Source organism: Sapajus apella, unplaced genomic scaffold (genome assembly GCF_009761245.1).
Source record: "Sapajus apella isolate SASKATOON/1434 unplaced genomic scaffold, GSC_monkey_1.0 scaffold19, whole genome shotgun sequence".
Taxonomy (NCBI): Eukaryota; Metazoa; Chordata; class Mammalia; order Primates; family Cebidae; genus Sapajus; species Sapajus apella.
This window is the reverse complement of record NW_022436959.1, coordinates 3,305,492-3,324,810: the sequence shown is the minus strand read 5'-3', so window position 1 is coordinate 3,324,810 and position 19,319 is coordinate 3,305,492. Positions and strand designations below refer to the sequence as shown.

The window sequence follows — 19,319 nt, the reverse complement described above, 5'->3', positions numbered from 1 at the left end:
CTGGCTCTATTACTATATGGTTCACTTTTTAAATAAATGCTTTTACTTAAAAGTAGAGTGTGCATATTAAAGAAAATTTGGATACCCAGAAAGGTGGACAGAGGAAAAAAGTACATGTAGGTCCATTATCCAAGAAATATCATCATTAACATTTTAATGTTTTCACTTATGATTTCCTCTTAGTTTTTATGCTTATAAAATATTTCCTCAGATTGAAAGTGGGTCAATTACCCACAAATTAAGCTATTAATTTAATGTAATTCTAAATTGCAATTCCTTATTAGAATGCAATTCTAACATAAATCCCCATGGGTTTCTTTTATAACTTGATTAGTTCACTCCAAATTCAACCTAAGGTATAAATGAATAAGACTATCTAAGAAAAAAATTTGAAATAGCTAATAAAGAACTTGCCTGGTAAAATATATTAAAATTTAAAATGCATGTACTCTTTTGTCTAACAACCCAATTTGGTGAAACTTTCCTTAAAATGTACTAGGCTGATCTGCAAAGATACATGTCAGAAGGTGTTTTGAGGTGGTTTTGTTTATTTTGTTTTGGAACTGCATGGGCAGAGAGTTGAAGTTATCACACTTCTCAACTCATGAAACATTAACTGCCATCACCTACACATGGAAGAACCCATCTCTTGCTTATTTTTCTTAGGACCATGTTTCTTTCTTTAAGATTCCCAATCTTCATTCCCTTTTTCCCCCTTCTCAAGCAATCATATACCACGTTATAATTATCCACTGTTTTAGAATTTTTTTTTATCACAATGAATGAAGTAATAAACATCCCTATGAGCTTTCCATTATGGACCTCTGCAAAAATTTAGCTGAGACACAGGAGAATATATAAGAATATATATATTCTCGTTTTCCCAAAGTACTTTTGAATTGCTTTTCATATTGTCTGCACCATTTTTCCCTATCACCTACTTGTCCATGTGGTTAATTTCTTCTCATTCTCTCCAATACTTGTCATTAACTTTTATCAACGTAATGAGGATAACGTAGTAGTTCACTGCTGTCATAATTCACATCTTATTAATTAGTAAGTTTAACTTTCAATTCATATAGCCATTTAATTTTTCACTTCTGAGATTTGAGTATACATGTTCTTTGTCTGTGGAATTTTCCTTTCAGTGTCTTGATTTTTCCCTAATGATTCGGAAGAAATCTCAAATATCCTAGATTTTAATCTCTTATCAATGTTAGTTTTGACAGGTATCTTCTTCCAATTCATTATCTGTCTATTAATTTTGTCTATCATGTTTTCCATTTGATAGAAATCTCCATTTTTGATGTAATTAAATATTAATTTTTCACATTGTGAGTTATATTTTTAAGGTCCTCTTAAGAATATCTATCTGACTTGAAGTCAGAAAGATAATCTTTTATATTTTTTCCTGTTATCTTTATTTTGACCTTGAATATTTATAATTCACTAGAATTAATTCTTGTATTTTGAATGATACACAGCTCTTTATATGTGAGCTTTTATTAATAATGTATCTTCTCCTTCACTGATGTGGTACTGTCTTACATTAAGTTCCCCCAAAAACATGGCTCAGTTTCTGACTTTCCATTGAATTATATTTATCAACTTGTACTTGAACCAGTAGTCCATCTTTTTTTTTTTTCCTTTATGACAAGATCCTTGTATTAGAGCTTATTCTCTGGTAGATTTAATCCTCACTATTTACTTTCTAAAAATTATTTGGAAATTGTTAAATATAAAAAACAATATAAGAAGCAAATATAATAAAAATAAGAAATGAGTAAGAATATACAAGATCAGAGAGACAAATTTTTAAAAATTTACCTAACTGGCATGTATAGAACATCGCATCTGACAATGACAGACTCCTCATTCCATTCAGGTGTATGTAGTATGTAAAGCAAAGCAAAAATGGTCATATGCTGGGGTTAAAGCAAATGTCAACAAACTAAAGAATTGAGATCAGTACTTACCTGTCAGGGGAGATACCATGATCACGAAGGTGGTTTTCCCAGGGCGAGGCTTATCCATTGCGCTCCGGATGTGCTGACCCCTGTGATTTCTCCAAATGTGGGAAACTCAGCTGCATAATTTGTGGTAGTGGGGGACTGCCTTCCCACTTTCCCCTGGTATTAAAAAAAAAAAAAAAAGAATTGAGATCATTCATCATAAGTTTTTCGATCACAATAGAATCAAGCCAAAATATTCAAATACAAAAATATGAATAGAAATTAAACAATACACTGTTCAGAAATCTATAGTTCAAAGAAAAAAATCATAGTAGAAATTAGTAAATGTAGAAAACTGAATTATAATAAAGAAATGAAAATAGCAAAGTGTGTGGAATGAGGAAGTTCACAGCCTCATTGCATTGATGGCTGCATTCCAAAGATAAGAGCAGTAATCAGTGAAATAAAAAACAAGAATATGACATGGAAAATCAACACTCTAAAGCTAGTTATTTTAAATGATTAATAAAATGGAAAAAGAAAGACAGGAAAAATAGAGGATACAAATTGTCAATATTTAGAATGCAAAAGAAGACACTACTACAGATTCTGCATAAAGTAGTCCCTCTGTGTCTGCAGAAGATTTGTTCCAGGAACCACCCCACCCTGCTGCCAAATACCAAAATCCACAGATGCTCAAGTCTCTTATATGAATGGAATAAAATATAATGCTTAAAACCCAGGCATATCTTCTTGCATATTTTAAATCATCTCTGGACTACTTATATTACATAATACAATGTAAATGCTATGTAAATATTTGTCATACTGTATTGTTTTTATTAGTATTTTCTATTTTTGTTTTGTTGCTTTTTATTGTGCCTTTTCCCCTTATTTTCTATCTGTGATTGGTTGAATCCACAGATGCAGGACTTGTAAATAAGGACAGTCAACTTCACATGAATAAGATAACTTTACACCAATAGATATGCTACTTCATTATAAATTAACAGTTCTTTAAAAATCATAAAATAGACACACAAAATAGAAATATAAATAGTTTTTTATTTTTAGTGCATTATTAAACATGTTTACTACAAAAAAAACACATGGCTTTACAGATAGTTTTCCAAATAATTTAAAAAGAGATAACATAAGTCTTAAAATCTAGATAATAGAGAGACAACAGTTTCAAAAACTTATATAAGACCTTTGATATCTATATAAGACCATTCATGATCTTGATTTTAGAACTTTTTCAAAAAAAATTATAAGAAAAGAAAATTATAGAATAACCTTTTTAATGAGTACATTCTAAATAAAATGACAGTGGTGAATCCTATCATATTGACAGGATAATACTTATGATCAAATGGAATTTATTCAGAAATGGCATGTTGGTTTATGTATTACTTTGTTTTCACACTGCTAAAAAGATACTACCGTAGACTGAGTAATTTATAAAGAAAAGAGGTTTCATTGACTCACAGTTTCACATGGCTGGGAAGCCTCAGGAAACTTACAATCATGGTAAAAAGGGAAGCAAACACATCCTTCTTCACAAGGTTGTAGGAGACAGAAGTGTGTGGAGCAAGTTGGGAAGAACCCCTTACAAAACTATCAGATCTCATGAGAACTCACTATCAGGAGAATAGCATGGGGAAACTACCCCATGATCCAATCACCTTCCACCAGGTCTCTCCCCAGACATGGTGGGGATTATGGAAATTACAAGTTGAGATGAGATTTGGGTGAGGACACAAATCCAAACATATAAGTTTAATATTTGAAAAATCAATGTAATTCTATATATTAACATAAAAATTTTAAAGAAATACTTATTTTAATAAACGTAAAAAATATATTGAATGAGGAATACAGGAGAGTTCTGGCTGGCATATGGTGGGTACTGTTGTGGGAAGAAGATACCAGAGAAAGTAAAGGGCAGGAATCTTTGCTGTTCTGCAGCCCATGCTGGTGATTACCAGGCAAGCAGGGTCTGGAGTGAACCTCCACCAAACTCCAGCAGACCTGCAGCAGAGGGGCCTGACTGTTAGAAGGAAAACTAACAAACAGAAAGGAATAGTTTCAACATTAACAAAAAAGACATCCACTCAGAGGCTTCATCCAAAGTTCACCAGCTTCAAAGACCAAAGGTAGATAAATCCATGAAGATGGGAAAAAACCAGTGCAAAATGGCTGAAAATTCCAAAAACCAGAATGCCTTTTCTCCTTCAAGGGATTACAACTCCTTGCCAGCAAGGGAATAGTCTTAAAACTCTAAATGTCTTCATAACTTCTAAATGATCTCTGCAGTGTCCATTTCCAGGGTATAGAAAAGAGCCAAATAAATACATTCCCTGCAGATCATAGCTCACACAAAGTCTTTAAGATAACTTTAAGATAAATTTAAAACCCAATTTACATACTAACGTGAGAGAAAACAGACAAATATTTGTAAGGCAAATAAATTAGCATCCCTGAAGAAAACAGCCCAGGAATTCCTATATTCTTCAAGAGAGTAGAGGTGGGAAGAAAGCAATGTTTCAGCATTGAGAAAACATCAACAGAATGTCTTTGAGACAATGGCAGTACAATGTCTACCGCATAGCTCATCTTTACGTGTATTATCACAGATAACCTTCCCAATGACACTGGCGGTGAGGGGGAGTAGTGCTATCCCAGCATTACAGATGAGGAGATGGTGATGCAAGAAGGTGAGACTTTACAAATCTACACAACTGTTGGGTGGCAGAGCCCTGCAAGACTCAATGCGTGGGTCACCTCATTTCATGGTTCAACTCCTTCTGTTAAACTATTCTGTGTAGCACAAAGAAGAAGCCCATGACTATCAAAGCATTGCTAACTGAAACAGAATATTATAATTCATGTGGAAGAAAAGCTTCAAAAATGAGTGCAAAGCTCTGACGGAAGTTTGCTGTGTGGGATGCTACCCTGGGCTGCCTGCGGAGATGAATAGTCGGACCACAACAGATTTTTATTCATTTGGAGATCATAAATAAAACAGTTTTAGACTCTGGAGGAGAAAGCAATTGGTTTGGGGGTAGGAGGTGATATTTTTCCCCCTAGGTTTTTGTATTTTAATAAGTGGGAAGCCCTTTTGTTTTCTGTTTTGGGAGTTTGGGGGGGGGTTGTGTTTGTTTTAGTTTGTTTTGCTTATTCTGTAAAAGAAAGGGAGTGAGTCCCTAGGACTGCACTGTGACATTTCTTCTATTTTGTCAGATAAGGATGGCTCAATAATTTTTTCACTTTCCATCATTAAAAAATAAAGCTTTTCAATCAAAATATTTGATATTTTCCTACCAATTCTTCAGAATTTTATCATGTGTTGATAAGAAACCTCTCCCCTGAAAGCTCAATGCTTCCCCTTCTTTACATAGCCCAGCTGGGAAGGTGGTTAAAAGGTGCATACTTGGGAAGATACCAGGGCTGCGAGCAATTAATCACAGATTTACTGCAAAGTCCTCTGAATTATTTCTGTGATTTGACTTCTTAAAACTAACATATGTCACAGAAGTTTTTTTTTTTCTTTTTCTTTTTATTGCATTTTAGGTTTTGGGGTACATTTGAAGAACATGCAAGATAGTTGCATAGGTACACACATGGCAGTGTGATTTGCTGCCTTCCTCCCTTTCACCTATATAGTTCTTAGGAGAAAAACAAGGAAATGACACAATGGATCCCTGTGCAAAATTGTACTAGTTTTAAGTAAAGATTTTGTGACAGGCACTAAGTTCAGGTCTTCACATGTATTGTCTCATTTAATCCTTAAGACAACTGTTATTATCCCCTTTTGACTGAAAAGAATGCTGAGCCATAGATAAGTCACTTAGGTTGCCTAAGGCCACGCAAATCCTGAGAAGAAGAACCCAGCGTTCCCCATCCCCGACCTGTGTACTTATGCGATTTAAGGACTTGGAGCCAAAAGGCTTGGCTTCAAATTCTGGTTTCATAGCTGTGTGAATTTGGGCAAGTTTTTAAATTTCTCTGTCCCTCAGTGTCTTCTCCAAAATGGAGAATAGTAACAGGGACAGTACTAAATCACAGGGCTGCTGTGAGGATCAAAAAAGTTAATATAGCTTAGGTGCTTAGTTCCGAGATTCCCATCGCATGTGCTAACATATCCCAGGGCACGGCAGTCAACTTGCAAAGGATTGTTGGAACATTTAACATTTTCAAGGGAAATGAGGGGATAACTGATGTCTGTCAGTCATTGAGTGAACTACCAGCTTGAGGTAGTTCACAGTTTCAACATTAGATCACACCGCATCCCTGTCGATGGCACTATATATATTCACAAAGCTGGATGTTCATCTTTTGCTATGATGAAAAGCAAATACCACCCTAAAACCAACGTGGAACAAGAAATTCGGGTGAAGGAGTCTGATCTTCACCGACTCCAAGTTTCCAGACATTGTACAGCACCCAACAGGTGCACACATGCCATTAGTCACTATTGTGTTACTTAAGAATGAAATAAAAATATTTTCTTTCAATTTATGCATATTATTTTTTCAAATTCCCACCAAGTTGTCAAGACACAAATATGTATTAAGTGGTTGAGATATAATTACTTAATAAATGGATATGATGGGTATTTCTTTTGGCCTAGATGTGCTATGAAAAAATTACTATTACTACGGATGCCATGATATGAGAATGTTCAGAACTTCTGGCTTGGAACAATTCCTGGTTGCATAGTCACTGTGCAGATGGCAGCTGTGGTTATCAGCCCCCATGCTGCACTGAGTCTTACGTAAAGTTTTGCCAGTTCCATATGACAAATGTAGCTAATGTTTGTGTTTGCAAACTGCCTAAACAGGTTGGGAGATGAGAGACGCCAGTTTTTACAGAAAAGGATAGGTGGTTAAGGCAGACATGCGACTTTTCCTAGATCCCTATGTTTACCCAGTGGTGCAATGGTACATCCAAACTTCTGGACACAGAGCACTTGTTTCTCTGAACCAGGCTGGTTCCTCAGAAAAAAAAAAATGATAAAAAAAAAATTTTCACAACAGGATTTTTTTTTTCTTCTCCTTACCCCACTAAGAGAGTCCAGTCTCTTTCTTTCTTCCGCCATCCATTTATTTGAAAAGATTTTATTTAATGATCTTAATGAGGGAATCACTCTGCTTATTGGAAAGATAAATAGTCAGAAATAATTTTCTTCTATAACTCTGAAAGCTTAAAATAAGATCTCAGCATGTTATTCTTGGGTTCACGTTTATGTCTGTTACTTTTACCTATGGGAGATTTGTACCATGGAGACAGGAGCCTTTTGCCACCTCTTAGAAGCCATTGTATGCTCTTGGGAGACCTGGCCTAGGGCAGAGACCAGGACATCTTAGCTGACTTAGTTCTATTATTACAAAAAAGCAACAGGAAATAACATGCAGAAAAGATTCTGTCTGATGTAGATTAAGTATACTATTAGAGGCAGAGCCTTTTCACCAGACTGTTTCAGGAAGCTGCTTTGAGGGGGTTGTGTTTTGTTTTTCGTTTATATTATTTTTAATTTTTTCTCCTTAAACATTTAGAGTATTGGTTTATCTTTAATATTTTTATAGCACCCCCAGGATCATCCCAGGGGAATGCTTTAAAATAGCTGCAAGTAATTCAGCTATTTTGGCTAGTTAAGAGATTTCACAAAAAGTGTTCTGAGAAGATGGTGTTCTCGGTGCCCTTCCAGTGTCCAGCCTTAAGTCTTTCAGCCTCTGTCTGTATCCAGTGATCCCTGCCACTCACTAGGCACCTTATGAAGGATAGGCTCTAACAATTTCGGTTCATAGGCTCAGTGCTTAACTATCTTAATTTACTCCTCAAATCCTCCTTTCTTGCCCTCAACTTACCTTATCATGAGCTCATTCTTTTCCAGTGCCCTAAGTCTGATTCTGCTGCATTGTCTCTGTCTGTTGCCTTCCTAGCTAGAAATGTGTTTTCTATCATAAACTAAACAAAGTGTTGACTTTTCATCCCAGCAACAATCGGAAGCCACATAGATTAAACCACTCTTAGGGTTTTAGCCAACCCCATGGGCTTTCCTTCCATGGCACCCACAGTATTATCTATTATTAGTATGATTATTGACATAGCCTTTCTTTTGATTTGTCCCACCATTGGAGCCTTATGTTCTAGTTGGTCATAAAAGGATAAACATATAAATTTCTAGAATTCTTGCAAGAATTAAATGGTATGCTGAATATAGGGCATGTAGCCCAACTTAGCAGGTTCACAATAAGTGTAGCCTTTATTATTATGAGAAGAAAACTTACCACTTCACTCATGAGAACAAAGGGAAACATAGAGACTGTGGAAGTGAGAAAGGCCCCCAAAGGTGTCCATGCTCTTGTCTCTGGATCCTGTGACTATGCTGCAGGCCACGGCAAAACTAATTTTGCATGTGGGGTTAAGGTTATGAACCTTAAAATAGGAAGGTTAGCCTGGATTATCAGGTATGCCCAACACAATCAAATTAATCCTTAAAAGCAGAGAGCAGTCCAGGCATGGCGGCTTATGGCTGTAATCATCCCAGCACTTTGGGAGGCTGAGGCAGGTGGATTGCTTCAGCTCAGGAGTTTGAGACCAGTCTTAGCAGCATGGCAAAACTCCATCTCCAATAAAAATATAGAAATTATCTGGGTGTGGTATATGCACCTCTAGTCTCAGCTACTCTGGAGGCTGAGGTGGGACGATTGCTTGAGCCTGGGAGGCAGAGGTTACAGTGAGCTGAGATTGCACCACTGCACTCTAGCCAGGTAACAGATCCTGTTTTTAAAAAAAAAAAAACAAAAAAAACAACAGCAGAGAGCCTCTTCCAGCTGGAGTCAACTCCCTGTGACAGAAAAGGAGCTTGGAGATATTTGAAGCATGAGAAGAACTCAATAAAGCAATACTGAAAAAAACCACATGGAAAGTATGAGATGGAATGTGGACACTTTTAGGAACAGAAATCTGCCCCAGCTGATAGCCAGCAATAGACTGGGGACCTCAGCCCTGCAACGGCAAGAAATTGAGTGTGGCCAACAACTTGAATTAACTTAGATGCAGATTCATCCTCAGACCCTTGAGATAGTCCTTCCAGTACCCTGATTTTAGCCTTGTGAGACTCAAACCAAAAGATCCAGCTAGGCCATATGCCCTATTTACCTACACAACTATGAGCTCACACATTTGTGTTGTTGTAAGTGCTAAACACTTGTGGTAATTTTCTCCTACTCAGGCCTAATCCAGGATATGTACGTGGTAATTTTCTCCTACTTAGGCCTAATCTGTTTTGCTCTGTATTAGCTCTGTATTAGAGCCTATATTCTGGATTAGGCCTGAGTAGGAGAACGACTTCCAAAGAAATGCAGAATCATGTCAGTACTGAGGGTTCCTCCTCAGAGGCTGTGGTAGGTGATAGCAGCACAGCAGTAACAGCAGCCATAGGAAGCCATCAGTCACAATGATACCAGACTTTAGGGCTGAGGGACTCAGACAATGACTCTACAGGGGGACCTCAAAAAGTTTATGGAAAAATAGAATTGATAAAAATAAAAATATATATATTTTCTCTCTTAAGATAAACTGCATCAAATTCAAGACTCAATATATTATAAGTGATGATACCAGTCATGTAATCCATCCCTAAAGAACAGAGGACCCTGGGATTTAACCATGTCAATGCAGTCTTTTTAATGATATTAATGGAAGAAAAATGGGTGGCTTTTTCAGATCTTTCTTTAGATAAGGAAATAAAAAGAAGTCAGAAGGAGCCAAATCAAGACTTTTGTGTAAATGCCTAATGATTTCCATTAGAAATCTCACATAATTGCTCTTATTTGACTAGAGGAATGAGTAGGAGTATTGTGGTAGTGAAAAGGGATTCTCTAGTGAAGATTTGTGGGCATTTTTTTTCTGCTAAAGCTTTGGCCTTTCCCAAAATAAAATAAGCAGATATTATTCTTTGGTCCTCCAGAAGGTCAACAAGAAAAAGTGCCACGCACATCTCAAAAAACTATTGCCATGACCAGTGTAATAGCTCTTGCTCTTGACCAGCAAAAGCTTTTGCTTTGACTGGACCACTTCCACCTCTTGGTAGCCATTGCTTGATTGTGCTTTGTCTTCAGGATAGTACTGGTAATGTCATGTTTCCTCACCTGCTACCATTCTTTGAAGAGATGCTTCAGAATCTTGAACTTTGTCTAAAAAAAATTCCACTGAAAGCCTGCTCTTATGTGCAGGTAATCTGGGTGCAACAGTTTTGGCACCCATCAATGAAAAGTTTACTTTTAATTTCTTAGTAAGAATCATGTAACCTTAACCAATTGAGATATCTATAGTGTTAGCCATTGTTTCTGCTGTTCATGTTCTGTTCTGTCCTGTCCAATTAGGGCTCAAACAAGATTAATTTTTTTCTCACAAATTGATGTGGATAATTTGCCACTGTAGGCTTTATCTTCAACATTGACTTCTCCCTTCTTAAAAAAAGCTATCCATCTGTAAACTGCTGATTTCTTTGGGAAATTGTCCTCATAAATTCTTTATAAAGCATCAATGATTTCACCATTCTTTCTCTCAAGTTTCACTAAATTTGATGTTTGTTCTTGCTTCAATTTTAGCAGAATTCATTTTGCTCTGACAGAGGCTCTTTTCAAACTGATGTTTTATCTTTCTTAGTGCCTCAAACTAGATCCTGTTCATACATGTTATAAAAAGTTAGTGCCAGTTTATTTTGGTGCAAAACATTTTTGAAATTCATGCATAATTTTTCCATGACATACATTTTCATGAACGTTTTGAAGACCCTGCATCATTTTAACTGTGCTACTGGCTTTAGCCAGGAGAATTGTAAGACCTCTGGCACTAGGGGTGAAGCATAAAGAAATGGAGAGGCAGCATGCCAGCTATTGGGACCCAGCCAAAGGCCAGTATTTTGTGTGGTAGCAGCCAGGAATGCATGTGTTGCTGTTAAAAATATTAACAGTAATTTAGCAAGGGTTGATATGATATGTCCGTAGTATTACTAACAAACAAATAAGGTTGGTTTTCTGCATTTTTTTGCTTCTGCACAGATTTGGTGAGTACCAGATTTAGAATTTATGAATGACTGACCCTCCAGTCCTTGATACTAGGTTGGGTCAAAAGTAATTGCGTTTTTTGCCATTGAAAGTAATGTTAAAAACCACATTTACTTTTGCACCAACCTAATACTTATTTAAATGGATTAAACACAAGTCTCCCTAAGCTCAGGGAAGTTAATCTCAGGGAGAGCTGGAGATTCAAATACAGTCAGGTCTGGTTTCCATATCTGAGCACATACATCTCTCAAAAAGTGTACTTCTTACCTTCACTCTAAAATATAATTCACAACCTATCTCTTGCCTTTTATGTAACTACCTCTTTCCCCCAGCCCATAGTCCAAGGACATCACAAATGTAGTATTCTTATTTTCTTTTATAAGAAACAATATCAGTCAGGCATGGTAGCTCATGCCTGTAATCCCAGCACTTTGGGAGACCAAGGTGGATGGATCACCTGAGGTCAGGAGTTCAAGACCAACCTGGCCAACATGGTGAAACCCTGTCTCTACGAAAAATACAAATATTAGCTGGGCATGGTGGCAGGCGCCTATAATCCCAGCTACTCAGGAGGCTGAGGAAAGAGAATCACTTGAAGCAGGGAGGTGGAGTTTGCAGTGAGCCAAGATTGTGCCATTGCATTCTAGCCTGGGGGGCAAGAGTGAAACTTCGTCTTTAAAAGAAAAAAAGAAAAAGAAAAGAAACAATATCAATACCTGCTGGAAAAATAAAGATATTCACAATCTGACCCCTGCCAATCATGATTCCACAGTGGAAGGTAGGGATGGGGAGTTGAGTCATGGATCCATCCTTCTCGTATATTGTTTTCTATCTGAAATGTAATTATTTCTTTCTCATGTAACTAACTCCTAATCATTCTTCAGAATTTAACTCAAAGCCTTGTCTTCTGACAGCCTTCCCTTACAATGCTACCATTCATTTATTCCACAGATACTGTGATCCTTAAACTTCTGCAAGTGTTGGAGATATTGAAGTGAACAAAAATGAAGTAATTTCTACCTTCATCAAGTTTACATTCTAGTGGTTGAGTCAAACATTAAACAAAGAATTCACATATAATAAGGCCGTTATAAAGCTGATATGCCAGGATAATGATGTATCAATAATTTTATAAATTACCTCATGCCTTTCTTTTTCTGTAGCTGACTTATTAAGAAAAAAGTATAAAGGTAGCTTTTCTCTCTCTCCCTTCAAAAGATATTCAGGCTTTGTGTAAGGTAGGTTAGGCCTCCCAGGTCCTGAAAGTAGAGCACTAAATGGGGAAAGGGTCCTGGCCTCTGTTTTGTAAGGTCTAGAACAGTGGCACACAATAGAATTGTAATATCGTTACATACGTAGTTTTACATTTTCTAGTAGCCATATTAAAACAATTTTTTTAAGTGTAATTAATTTTGATAATAAATTTTATTTAACCTCAATATCCCAAATAGTTTTCAACATGCAATTAATACAAAACCATTATGAGATATTTTACATTCTTTTTTCACAACAAGTTTTCAATATCTAATGTTAAAATCACAACACATCTCAATTTGGACTAGCTACATCTTTCTTTAAAGTTATTTTCCTGTAGTAGGAAGACCTTTTGTTGAGCTGGTATGTGGTAACTAAGACATAAATATTAACTGCCAAAACTTGGTATCCTGGCAAACACCCTGGTGATCAAATCTTTGGGTGATAGAGAGGCATATCTGTATTCTATTTCTGGATCGGTAGTTAATGAAGGGTAACCCTCAAATGCAGCATCATTTAGCAGAAGCAGCCAAATTAACAATATAGTCCAAGGAAACAGAGCGCTTCTCCCATTTTCCAAGCTAAATAAACTCTTATCTTGGTAAATGGAAACTCTGAACTGTAGTATATGCTTGAGAATATAATAGAGATGTGACATTTCTTACACTCTGAGTGTGATAAACAATTCATCCTTGTTAGACATAGAGGAAAAGTCCATTCTGTTTTGAGAAAGAACAGAAGAATGCAGATTAAGTATTGGCAAAGATCTCCTTGAAGGAGCGACATAAACCTGTGGAGAAGGCAGCTCTGTGTAGCGATGGGGGATGAAATGTGCTCCAGACAGAGCAACATGTATAAGTGCCAGGAGGTAGAAAAGAGGTTTGTATACTCCAGAAGCTGCTAGAAACTCAACAGAAGTAATTAAAAGGAAGAGTAGAAGACCAGGCATGGTGGCTCATGCCTATAATACCAGCACTTTGGGAGGCCGAGGCGGGTTGATCACTTGTCAGAAGTTTGAGACCATCCTGGCCAATATTGTGAAACTCCATCCCTACTAAAAGTACAAAAATTAGCTGGGCGTGGTGGCTCGTGCCTGTAGTCTCAGCTATTTGGGATGCTAAGGAAGGAGAATCACTTGAATCTGGGAGGCAGAGGTGGCAATGATCCAAAATCATGCCACTGCACTCCAGCCTGGGTGAGAGAGAGAGAGACGCTCCGTCTAGAAAAAAAAAAAAAAAAAAAAAAAAAAGGAAGAGTTGCTCAACGTAAGCTGAAAGGTTTGAGAGGAACCAGGTTATATGTACTTATGGGATAAGTTAAGGGTCTTGAACTTTATTCAAACTGCAGTGGGAAGATGTAAGCATTTAGAGGATCAGAAGGGTGTGATCAGATTGATGTAGATGTTCACTCTAGCTGTCATGAATGAGTCATGGGTGGAAAGAGTAGAAGAAGGGAAACTGATAGTCTAGGCATGGTTAGAACAAGGACAATGGGTAAGAAAGATTTTGAGATCAATTTTGAAGTTGAAATCAACAGGACTTGGTGATGCATTGGATGTGGAGGTCGGGACAGAGGAGGTACCAAGGATGATGCCCAGGTTTGTGGCTTAAAACACTTCACAGCAAATGAAGAATCTAAGAAGTGTAGCAAGTATAGAGCAGATTCAGAGTTAGTGTCTTGTTTTTGTGCTTCTATGGTGCCCTGTGCATATACAACTAAATGGTTTGTTTGTCTTAAAATGTACCTATGGGGTTCTTGACTTTGTATCTTTACTTTTTATCTTCGGCAACTACTTAACATGCCATCTTGCACAAATCAGATACAGATTCATTTAAATAATTATATCCCATTTTCTTCTTGCTTTGTGAAATCAAAATCAAAATCCATATATTGGCATACAACATTTTTCATTAATTACTCTCCAGCTACCTGTCCAGCCTCATGTCTTACCATACTTCTTCACACACACCTGGTGCGTCAGCCTCACAACCTCACCTCACAGCCTCAGCCTCCCACCCCTCAATGCGCCAGTCTCTATCACAATGTCCTGACTTTAAAATTCTGTTCATCTATTTGTCACTCCTCACTTTTCACATGAACCATGTAAAAGATTACTTCTTTTCGAAGATTTCCAAACAACCTCAGGCTGAATCCCCCACAGAACACCACAATACCTTGTTTATTCTTTAATTAATGCATCAATCCTTATGATTCAAGATCAGTTTGCAAGTGATTATCTACTTAAGACTGTAAGCTCCTTGAAAGTAGGAGCTGTGCCTTGTTTATCTTTCAAATATTGGTACCTTGTATTAGACTCAACAGAAGTCTATTGAAGTAAGGATAAAGAATATAGCTAAAAGGAAGAATTATCCCTGGTGAATAATTTTTTTTTAAAGTTCGAGAGTCAGGATAAAAATGCAGAAACATCAGTATCCTGATAGACAATGGGGAGTGCCAGGAAGTTAATGTTGCCTGCAGAAGAAAATTTGGAAATATTTAATGAACTTACATATGACTTTTGACTCAGCAATCTCAATTCTAGAAATATACCCTGAAAATAAACTCCAAAAATATGAAAAAGTATATGTGTGTGTTTATGAATTATAGCATTATTTGAGCAATAAAAGTCCATCAATAAAGGGTTATAGTATCCCCACACAGTGGACTATGATGCATCTATTTAAGAGGAATATGTTCTCTGCAAACTGATACCAATGGTTCCTAGGGCATACTTGTATGTGAATATATATATATATATATATATATATATATATATATATATGAATTACAGTGTTTATTACATGCTACCTTTTGGGCAAAAAGAAAGGGAAACTAATATATTAATGGCTTTTAGGAAATAAGATTTAAGTATATATGTTTATATTTGCCAAATGAAACATAAAAAAAATGAACCAGAAACTTATGAAAGTGGTTACTTCTAGAAGTAATCTGATAGTATCTTTTCTTTTATTTCTGACCTTTAAGTTATATGAATGTTTTGCATGTATTAAAAAATCAAATTAAATCCAAAAGAAAAAGGTACATTATAAAACTGAGCATAAGCAGAAACAAATAAACTTAAATATGTATGTGTATATCAATATTTATATATAGAGATATATATAATTAACACAAAATGGTCCATTTAAAAATGTACTTCAAATAACTTTTGGATCAGAACTCTGACTATACGGCTTTAGTGTAATATACAGTACTTTAAGAACAAAATAAACTGCCAAGAAAGCTTACATTTCACTCAGGCTCAATTTTTACTCAAGTAGTCAAACTAAATTTGGGCTTATTATTATTAAACAAAATGGTATTATAAATTTGAAACTACTATATGTATATTGTAGGTTAAAGCAAACAAGGAAATATATTAATGTTATTAGGAAACATGATTTTAATATAAAAGAAATACATGTACAAAAAGATAAGATAAAACTTCATAATAGAAATATCAGTTGGCCCTCATAATTCTTATTTCCTACCTCTGACATCAACAGGATCTAGAAGCAATGACATCCAGGTAACAATGAACATAGCCAGTGCCTGGATTTTACCATTCCCCCTAATATGAACTAAGCTTGTTGGAGAATGACTGAGTCTAGATCTGGGACAGAGAAAGCTCAGGTGAGTCTGAGACATCCTTTGTAGTAGAAACCAAGAAAGCACTCAAAAACTAAGGGTACATGTTCAAAGGACCCAGGAGTCAAATTAAAAAGAATTGTAAGGCTAAATTCAGGATAATATGAGCATCAAAAAAGATGGACTATTGTGGTTTGTAATATATTGAATACATAAAAATCCCGAGTTCCTGCTGATACCATCTCTTCACCCCAAATAAAAAATCATAAAGATAGAAAGGGAAAACATAAAGGCTCTTCTCTACAGAATACTACTAGATAACCAGTGCAGAAGAAATAGTAGAATTATAAAATCACTATGTTTCAACCCTCAATGTCGTAATTGATTTAGGCAGGCTTTATCCATGGATGCTAAAACCATTAGAAGTGGGAGATATTCTTCCATGTCAAAGTATCATGTGGCTGCTTTCTTACTAATGGTAAATGGTGAAATTTATCATAACAATGGAGAGATCAGATGATTAGAGTTAGCGTTATGAATAGTGCAACAACCTGAGGTGATGGAGCTCCTGAAATAACTCACTATAACATCTGTAACATCAGCCATGAGGAATTCTTGCCCACAGTGTTTAGCCCAACCTAATCAAGCTTCTAGATATAATTTCTAATTTATCGGAAATACATGGATACAAGAATAAATAACACCACAAGTAAACAATGAGACAAATCCATAAGTTGGAATATTCTATAAGATAACTGGCCTGGACTCATCAAAACATGACAACATCATGGGAAAAAAAGTATGAAGACTTAGATATAAAGAAAGTTGAGTATATGCCAGCTACTGTACCAAACTCTTCATTTATTTTCTAGAATCTTTACTACAACCAGTTCACCAAGGCAAGGAGAGGTTAAACAACTTGCCTAAGGTCACATAGCTGGTAAGAGTTGCTCAATCTGCTGAGTCTGTCTCTCTGACCAAAATGCCTACCCATAGTTTGGTGATGGCATTTATTTAACTGATTTTATGCAATACCTAAGCATAACAACAACAGGCAGATAAATGTTTAGGTAAGGTTCTCTGAAAACAACAAAAAGTCAATGAAATTTTCTACTTATTATATCTGCTGAAATGTTACCATTGTATATCAGGGTTTACCTACCAAAGACATCAGTGAGCAAGTAGCAGGGAAACATCAGCAGTTAAGTAAAGCAGAAAGTGAAAATGGTCAAATTGGTAAAAGTGATTCATTTCAGATGTGTTATGTTAGAAAGTCAAAAGTGCCAAAATGTCCTTAATGGACCCGCCAATTTGAATGATGTTTCAATAATATCTGCAGATCACTATTTATTTCAAATTTTATCTCTTTTGAAGTAGTTAATGCTATAGCAATCAAAATACCCTTATCAATTCCAGATTAGTTTACTATTTGTTTGCATTATTTTTCCCTGTTCTATTTAATATTTTCTAATCAAAAATACTAACAGAGAGTTTATAGGTAACTTTTTATATTTACTCCATTGTATCATTTAATATGGTACTATTGTTTCAGCTAGATCCTCTTCTATCTCTGCCAGGTAAAACAAACAAATAAAATCAAAAGAGAAAAATAAAGAAAATGAGACTTTATATCCAAGTAAAATATATCAACTTTGATTAGATTCTGATTAAAAAGACAACAATAACAAATGCCATTCTTGGATAATTGAATAAATTATTAAACAGCCACACACCGCATAATGACATTTTAGTTAGCAATGGGCTACTTACACGATGAAGTTCCCATAACATTACATTATCATAGTTTTACTGTATGTTTTTATGTTTAGATATGCAAATACTTACCATTATGTTACAATTGCCTGTAGTATTTGGTATAATAAGGTGCTGTACAGGTTTGTAGCCTAGAAGCAATAGGCCATACTGTGTACCCTAGATGGGCAGTGGGCTGTACATCTAGGTTTTTGTGAGAATACTCTATAATGTTTACACAGCAATGTAATCTCCTAGTGACATATTTCTCAGAACATATCCTCATCATTGGACAATGCATTATAGTATACTGAATATTAGATAATATTGGAGAAGTATTAGTTTTCTTAAATTTGATAACACAGCTAAATATGAGAAGGCCCTACTTTGAGGACTTGCATGAAGGAGTATCTAGGAGTGAGACATTTTAATGTCTGTAACTTACTTTCAAATAGTTCAGCAAAAATGACCACAACAATAACACGCACACAGGGTGGGTGGAAAGCAAATGATCAAAAAGAAACAATTTTTGAATCTGGTTGTAGGGCACTGTACTATTGCACTATTCTTTCAAATTTTCTCTATGGTTGGATTTTTAAAATTACAATACGCAAAGAAAAACTGAAGAAGTTAGGATTACTCTCTGTGGCATTAAATTTACATAAAGGTCAAGGCAAGTAAGACCCAAGAGAATTTTTACTAAGAAGGTGGTGGTGTTGGTGCCTAAAGACATTTGAAAATGTGCCAACACTTAGATGGTGAGGGTAGAAGTGAGAGGAGGGAGGTCCGGAAAGGAACAAGGCAGCCTGAGAAGCTCACTCACTCCAGAGAATAGGAAGTAGAAAGACAAAAATGGGGTGAGTAGCTAGATCAAATACTAGATAACTGATTTTTAGTAGAAAAGATAATATCACAGTAATATTAAAAGACCTTTGAAAGAGATAATGAAAATATATCATCCATTATTCCACCACTCTCCCTGTATTAACAGTATGTGTTACATTCTACATTCAAATTTTACTAATTTTGACATGCATGCTATTTTATAATCTACTTGAACTATACATTATGTCAAATAGTTTCTATATTTTTAAAAAAACCCCAAAAAGCTTCCAATTTTATTATGCTTTTATATTATGATTAAGCCATTACTCTGTTAAACATCTAGGTATCCTTTCCCTTCTTTCTGCTAAAATGGATGGTGATACAAGGTACATAATAATGTATATCATACCTCTAAGAGATTATATCTTTGGTATTCACAGGAATGACATAACTGGAGCAAAGCATGTGAGTAGTTTTGTGTTTGGCCCACTGGGTTTTGAGAATCTAATCTTACTGCTTGAATGTAGATCCATAGTGACAGAAGGGACCATTAATTCTTCATGCAATAGAGGAAGGACACCAGAATAAGGCCTGTTCCAGGCAGAGTTCATGAACTTGGATGGGGTTCTGGGTAGAGGCTGGGTGTGAAAGCTTAAAAAGCTGAGCTATATGCACCTAGAATGAGGCCTGCTTAGTTGAACTTGGCATTTGGGGAGTGTGGGAGTACTCTTTTCATTCAGGCATCTGGACTAGAGAGCATATCACAGTGTAGGATTCAGTGTAGAATTTCTAATCCTATCTGCAATTTTAAATATGCATCCCTTAGCAGTGAAAAGTAGAAGTAGACTCTTGTCCTGAGTGTGAAAAC

At 35.9% G+C, this 19,319-nt stretch overlaps 1 non-coding gene across 1 annotated transcript; it reads left to right on the top strand.

The window, feature by feature from the left end:
• The first annotated feature begins 1,968 nt into the window (after nt 1-1,968).
• LOC116557626 lies at nt 1,969-2,132 on the top strand. The gene has a single exon (XR_004271610.1). It is a non-coding gene; the product is annotated as a U1 spliceosomal RNA (small nuclear RNA).
• The last annotated feature ends 17,187 nt before the right edge of the window (nt 2,133-19,319 follow it).